Genomic DNA, 7,773 nt, shown 5'->3' on the forward strand with positions numbered 1-7,773 from the left:
CATTGCCAAGGGCTCCCACTCAACCCTCCCTTCTCCAAAATGGCTTCCTCTAGGGTCACCAATGACCAATTATTTTGCTAGATCCGACAGACATCGTATAATCTTCATCTTACTTATCCTTTCGGCACATCAAGACCCCTAGCCATTCCCTTTCTCGGAATACGAGACGCCTTCTCCTTGTGGTCTTCCTACATCCTGAGCTGACTGTCCCCAGTGTTCCTGGCTGGCTTCCTGTCCTCCAGTGAGTTTTCAATACCACTGGAATTGCTCAGGGATGTTCCTTCCAACTCTGACATCCTCCTAGGCAATGCATCCACTCTCACGGCTGCTCCTCGGACAACTGCAACCCCCGGCTCGAGCCTCCCCTACAGGCCCATGGGGATGTGTCAGAGGCACCTCAGACCAGTATGCTCCAAACTGAACTCACTGTCACTGTCTCTGTCCCCACCCCCCAGAGCCAGCCCCACTCCAATGTCCCCTCTCTCATAAGCGGAATACTGGGAGCATCCTTGACTTTCCTGTCCTGCGACCCCTGCAAACCAATCAGTCTTCAGATTTCATCAGTTCTACCTCCTCCAATCAGAGTAAGTGTCTATCAGATGCACCCACTTCCTGGCATCGTCATTGCTGGGAGAATGAAGCCCTGTCCACACGACTCCCCCACCCACCGACGCCCATCTCCCCCCCAGCCCCCACCACTGAGAGGACGCCTGGAAGCTGCACACGGGGTCTCTCTGGGATGCTGCCCTCTGCGCTACCTTCACTGATTTTAATCTGTAGCCTTTCACAGTGACAAACTGTGACCATGAGTATAACAGCTTTTCTGAGTTCTGTGAGTCCTTCTAGTGAATTTTGAAACTGAGAGTAATCTTAGGGACTTCCAGCACATCAACAAATAATCAAATTCTAAGAATCATAATTGTAGTCTTGGATGTGAAAGAAATGAGAGAAATGTTTTCAGTGTCTTGGAGAACTAGACGGGTACCGGAGAACCCGTGCTGGCCGAAGGCTGTCTCCCGGCTGGGGTGGGGCCTGGAAAGAGCCGTTAGTGATTAGAAACCATCGAAAGTGACATTTCACATGTTGGAGAGAACTTTAGAGCTGAAAGGCACCTTGGAGAGAGCATCTAGTTCAAGGTCCCTCACTTGGCAGAGAAGGCGATGGAAGGAAGCCCAGGTACATAAAATGAGCTGACCCCAGGTCACGAGGCTAATTCAAATAAACCCAACGCTCCCTGTGAACATTAGGTGCCAGGCACCAGGCCAGATGCTGGGGAAATTAATTCCCTGGGTTCAGGGGACTCAGGTAAGAGGCTTGGCTGAGGCAAGGAGTGGAAGACGCCTAAGTCAGCCTTTGGCCACTCGTAGGTGCCAATGAGGGAAGGCTGTCCCCAGGCAGTAAGAGTGCTTCTCAGACCTCTGCTCCTGCCAGTGGGCCACGGCCGGGCACTGCGCAAAGCAGAAGAGGAAGGAGCCGTACTCTCCGATCGATTGGTGGTAAGGCGAGGCAGGGAGCAGACTTCACAAGACAGACATCCTCTGTGACTCAGGAAGCTGCCCCCGCGGCCCAGGCCTTCCGGCCCAGCCCAGTGCTCCTAAATTAGCGCATTTTGGAGAAAGTCGCTTGGCTGGTAACTGAGCAGGGACAACTACACAAGGTGAGCGCGCGCTTAAGGGCTTCGTTGCGTGAGTGAATAGGAAAGCGCTTTTCTAGAGATGCCACTGAGGGCCATCGAGAGGGCAAAAGCGAACCACATTTAAAACCAAAGCGCGTGGGAGCGCCCTCAGCTCGGATCACCCGCCTGCAGCCTGCGGGCGGCGCGGCGCGTGCGCATTTCTTACAGACCGTCCTAAGGAAATGTCAACCGCCTGAGGGGCCCCGGGCAGGTCCGCCTTCTACGCGCACACGCGCTCGTGGTGGTTTGCAAGCGGGTTGCTTTTGGCTCTGTGCTTACAGGATAATTGGCGAGTCAGTAACTGGAGTCCCGCATGGATGTAAACCCGGGACTGGGCCGAGGACAAGATCGCGGAGCAGGCTGAAATCGCTGCCCTGTTCCTCCGGACTCCGGGGTCCTCCCTAGAGCTCCGGGGAGTGGCGGGACGAGGCAGCGCTGGGGGAGCAGGGGATGCACCCGCGGTGGCCCAGCCACCACGCTCCCCCACCGCTGGTGCGCTGCTCTGCATCCTCCTCCAGGGTCCTCCCGGCAAGGTCTCTGTTAGTTTCCCGGGGTTGTGGGAACAAAGCCCCACAGACTGGGGGGCTTACACGACGGAAATCTATTCTCTCTCAGTCTGGAGGCCAGAGTCTGAGATCTGGGTGTCGGCGGGGCTGGTTCCTTGAAGGCTCTGGGGAGAGCTATTCCAGACCTCTCCCCTCGTTTCTGGGGGTTTGCTGGCCATCTCTGGCATCGCTGGTTTGTAGCCTCATCACCCGGATCTCTGCCCCCATCTTCTCCCGGCCTTCTCCTTGTGGGCCTGAGTGTCTCCAAATTTCCTCTTTGTAAGGACACCAATCAGATTAGGGCTCACCTCCTCCAGTATGACCTCATCGTAACTAATTTCATCTTCCACGACCCTGTTTCCAAACGAAGCCACATTCTGAATTGCTCGGAGTGAGGCCTTCAACGTAAGAACCTTGAGGAGACACAATTCGACCCATAAGTCTCCCTGAAAGCTCGCGGCTGGAGGGGAGCATTTAGGGGCCCGTCCGCCCACTCAGGCCTCCCCCTCCGCGGTCCAGCGGGCAGACAGGTGCTCTGCCCTCCCGGAGGGGCAGTAGGGAACACTGTCCCCACCTCCCCGCGTCACTCCCGGCTCCCTCCTCTAATTGGCGGACCGGCAAGAGCAGGAAGACCCCGGGCCTCACTCCCAGGCGACATTTATTCCTCCCTCCCTCACATTGCTGTTCTCTCTGCGCTGGACAGTGAGGCCAGCCTGTTCAGGGGGCCTCTCTGCCTGTGACCCGGATAAGGGGAGGGGCGGCGAGTTCGAGCAGCGGTGGGAGGTGGGTCCGGGCAGTTCTTCAGTCCAGCGGCACCTGGTAACCCTGCTCTTCTGAGGTTTGGGGGCGCTCGTGTGGCCCATTAATAAAGCCTATAGTACTCAGGCCTTCTGCTGCTCCTTGTGAATCTGTTTTTCAATTAGTTAGAACCTGATGCACTTATTATTCAATACATATTTAATGAATGGATTGAAACTTGCTTTGAATGCAAATGAGTTTCCATGTGTGCATGAGAGAGAGAGAAACCAGCAGGGGGAAAAGGGAGAGGGGAGACAGAAAGGGAGGGCGGGAGAAGAGAGAGCAGCACACAGTATCTACCCCACGCCTGGAACCCCCCAGGAACCTGCATGGCCCTGGAAATCACCTGCCTATGGCTCTAGGGGCTGAGACTTTCACACGTGATCACAACACCTCGGTCCTGGGCCTTCCAGCTTCTCCTGTCTCACTCAAAACTGACCGTGGCTTTTGCAAGCCAGCTTCCATTTGCCTGGCCTGAGTTGGTCAGCATTGCCCAGTGCCTTCCATTTTCTCCCTCCCTGCCCCTCCCACCAGTGTCAGTAATGCTTTCCTATCGCAAGCACCGCTGCCTTTCAGCATCTTCTCTTTCATAATGAATTAAACCTACCCCCTCAGGAGGTAGACAGGGGCGTCCTCATTTAACAGATATGCACAATGATAAGGGACTCCGGAAGATTGAGGAATTTCTCTGCTCAGTAATAACACTGGAATTTGAGCTTAGCTTTGTCTGACTTTTTCGAGGGCATTAGGCTTTTTCCACTCTAGGAAAATTTCCTCAGCTACAACTTTCAGGTAAACTGGTTAACCAATGCTGTGTCACAGAAAGGCCCGGCCAAGGCCACAAGAAAGCAAGCAAGGACTTCATGATACCAACCCCACCTGCTGTGCCCACGGCTTCACAAGGCAGATGGTCTGATGTGAGCGTAATAGTTGTGTCCAGAGTTATCCTACATGAATAGCTCCGGAAAAGCAAGGACAGTCCTTCATGTAGCTGGTATAATGCAGTCCTCAATTTCTCCTGCCCCCTCCAACTTAGCGTCCTCATTGAGAGAGAAAGAAGGCCAAACGGTTCTTGTCCAATCACCTTTAGTGGTCAAAGGCGGACGAGGAAGTACTGAGATGAGGCTGAGACTAACCCTGTACTCGTAACGACAGGGTGAAGTTCAGACTGCTGAAAGCGAGACTCTAAAATACAGTGGCTTGAAGAAACGTTTATTTCCCTCTCACCTAACTGTCCCAAAGTCCAGGACGGTGACCCAGGCCCTTCCCATCTGGTTGCTGGGCTGGCCCCTCGGGCAGGCTTCCTCCCAGGGCCGATCTGGGTAGGGAGCACTCACATTGAGCTTGCAAGAAAGGAAAGCTGCACAGTTCGGGGTCTAGGGCTCATCTTCTGTCGGAGACGAACGAGAATTTGCACCATCGTCTCCGTGCACATCCCTGCACTTGGCCACAAGGCCACACCAGCAACAAGCAAGACAGGAAGTGTCGTCTCTCAGGGAGCCAAAGGCAAGTCTATTCCTGTAGAAGATGGGGACTGCAGATTTTGGTGGCCAACCAGCAACCTTTGGCACAATGACAATCATAGCTTGCATCTGTGCTTTGCTTTACAGGTAACAAGCACTTTCATATCCACCACTTCATTTAATCCAGCAATCCTTGGAGTAGGTCACATTTCTCTCATGTTATGCCTGGGAAATTGGGGCCCAGTGGGCTAAGGGAATGGAGTAAGGCACAACTGCAGAGTTTTAATGCTCAGTGAGAATGAACCCCTATGGTGACCAAATATTGGGAGAGTCAAAAAGAAAAGTCTGTTCAATTCGTTCCAGCCACATTTATTAAGCAATGAATAATAACCAAGGAACTGAGAAAACAGGAACGAGAGGGCAGGTCTTGTCTTTAAGGCGTCATGGCGGGGAAAGTAAAACAGTGTTTGCAGTACAGTGTGGTCACAAGGACTGCAGGATGGAGAGACAGAGTGACAGCAATGGCAGAGAAGGGTCATTAGGACGTGGAGAAGACATTGATGATTCTTGGAGAGTAACAAAGATGTAAATGAGGGTTCCTACCATGAGCGGAAAAAACAATAACACTAAAATTCTCCAGTAGAAAATGGAGAAGTCGAGCGTTCCCTGAGAAAAAGCTACGGTATTTACAAGGAATTAGGCATCTCTTATGCCCTGCCTTACATCCTCTCATCCTCCGTTTTACTGCAGCCGGTGCTGTGGCAGCCCGCTTCCTGCAGGGGTAGCCTGACGCACCTGGCCACGCTGCTGTCTCTGGCGGTCCACCCCAGGGTGCCCTGACGCTGAAGTGTGGGACACCTGTGGGAATCTGCCTGGCGCTCATGCATCCACAATTGGGAAGTGAGAGTTAGAATCGCATAGGACAAGCCTAGCCCTAGGGACATGGTGCCAGCTGACAACTGCTCCCTCTCTGTTTCAGGTGGCACTGTCTGAGGTACCTTGGATACACGGCTAGGAGGTATCAGGGGATCGAGCCTGTGATGGTTTATGTGTCAACCTGGAGCATGTTTTTGGATGAGATTAACATTAAAACAGTGAACTTTGGGTAAAGCAGAGTGCCCTCCATGATGTTGCTACACCTCATCCCATCAGTGGAAGGCCTGACCAGAACAAAGACTGACCTCCCGTAGCAAGAAGGAACTCGCCAGCAGACTGCCTTTGGGCCTCATCTGTACCATCGGCTCCCCTGGGTCTCGAGCCTGCTGGCCCACGCTGTAGAGTCTGGACTCAGCCTCCATGATCGCATGAGCCAATTCCTTATAATAAATCTCTTATTCTGCTTCTCTGGAGAACCCAGAGTAATACAGAGCCCCAATGCTCACGGTAGTGACCAACTTGAGAATGCATCCTTGTCTTGGCTTTCCCCCTTCCCTGCCACACTCTCCTGGTCTCTGGAATCACTCACTTCCCAAAATAAACTAGGTATGTGCACACCCTTGTCCAGGCTTACTTTCCGGGGGCTCCCCAGCCAGGACAGAATGTTTGCGTATTTACTACCGAGGGCACTCAACATATTCACGGCTCAAAGGGAGCCTTATGTGTTTTCCGTTTCCAAGCATCATAAGACCTGGAACACTGGCCAGGATGCTAAAAGAAATGAAGTAAATGTGCCAGACACGTGGCACCTCCGTAAGGGGACTCCCCTTCTCTCCATCAAAGAACAATATCCTTTTGTATCCCCCCAAGTTGCTTAGCATATGGGAAGTTCAGAAAAAACGCTTGCCGAACTGAATATTTGTATTTCAAAATTTACCTACTTGTTGTCATGATGTAGATTCACCACGGACTTTGTTGTTGTTCAAATGTTTTATTGTTTGGTGAATCCAAATACAGAGGATTTGGCTAAGAACTTCCGCTCTAGCGCTACGTGGGCACGGGTTTGCCCCTCAGCTCCTCCACTCAGAGGCTCTGGCAAATAGTCTCTCTAGAAAGGAATACAATTCGATTTTTCTGCTGAGAGGAAATAAACGGCCACCGAGGATTTTCTTCCCAGCTAATGTCAATACAACAAGGAGGGAGAGAAGGGTTTTTTTCCTAAGAGACTAAAAGAATACCACTGTAAAGATTTTAGCTGAAAGAAACACTACAGGATTTATTTCAGAAACACGTGAAAGAGAGAAACGCAAGAACAAATGGTGAAGAAAGTAACTGGTAACTACACGGCAAGACTCAATCAGCGTTGACTATTGAAACAGCAGCAACAATGACTAATTCGAAGAACATAAAAATGAGGCGGGAGCAAGATAATGGACAATAATGACGTCTAAGATAGGAGGGGGTGTTTGGATTAAAGCATTTGAAAGTCTTGGTATTATTCAAGACTAGAGTAAAGGAGAGAGAGTGACTAATTTCAGATAAGTCAAAAATGAATTTAAATATGGAAATAGAATAAAACTTCAAACCTGTGGGGTGGGGCAGAAGTGGAGGAATGAAGATAGTGAAAGTTCAGCCAAATAGAAATCCAACAGAAGGGAAGAAGAGTTGTGGGTTTTTTTAATTGAATAAATAAAAACATGAAAAATACAAAGTACAAAGTAGATAGAAATAAATGCATGTGTATCGACACCACAACTGTAAACAGACTAAAGTTACCGTTGCAAGACAGAGAATGACAGACTAAAGAGAAGAAAAAAGGATCTCTACGGCATTTACAAAAAACACACCTCAAACTGGAGTACCTAGAAAGACTGAGACTACAGGGAAGAAAATGTTTACCAGGCAAATGTTAACCAAAACAAAGGGGCTGTAGTTATTTTAATGTCAGAAAAAACTAAATAACAGACAGTATCATTAGGGATAAGAGACTATAATAAAAGGAACATTTTTCTCACAAAGGTACAAAAACTCTGAATCTGTTTTGAATCTAACAACATAATCTCAAAACATATAAACCCAAAATTGACAGAATTACAAGGAGAAATTAACAAATCCACAAAGTATGACAATATATCATCTTTCCAAGAACATATTGAACATGTATAAAAATTGATCATATAATAAGGTATAATGCAAGACTCAAATACCAAAAATTCATATAATAAAGACCAATTTCTGAACTCAATTTCATAAAAATAGAAATCAGCAACAAAAAATAACCAAAAAATGCCCATACAATTAGAATTTTTAAAAAACAAACTTTAGGGGCCAGCCCAGTGGCATAGTGGTTAAGTTCGTATGCTCTGCGTCGGCGGCCTGGGGTTCACAGGTTCCGATCCCAGGCGCAGACCCTAGC

At 49.8% G+C, this 7,773-nt stretch overlaps 1 long non-coding RNA gene across 1 annotated transcript; it reads left to right on the forward strand.

Moving 5' to 3' along the window:
- The first annotated feature begins 1,211 nt into the window (after window positions 1-1,211).
- On the forward strand, window positions 1,212-5,972 carry LOC139080295 (uncharacterized). Its single transcript, XR_011534687.1, has 2 exons — window positions 1,212-1,657; window positions 5,461-5,972. It is a non-coding gene; the product is annotated as an uncharacterized lncRNA (long non-coding RNA).
- Window positions 5,973-7,773: the final 1,801 nt, after the last annotated feature.

This window comes from Equus przewalskii, chromosome 29 (genome assembly GCF_037783145.1).
Source record: "Equus przewalskii isolate Varuska chromosome 29, EquPr2, whole genome shotgun sequence".
Classification (NCBI taxonomy): Eukaryota; Metazoa; Chordata; class Mammalia; order Perissodactyla; family Equidae; genus Equus; species Equus przewalskii.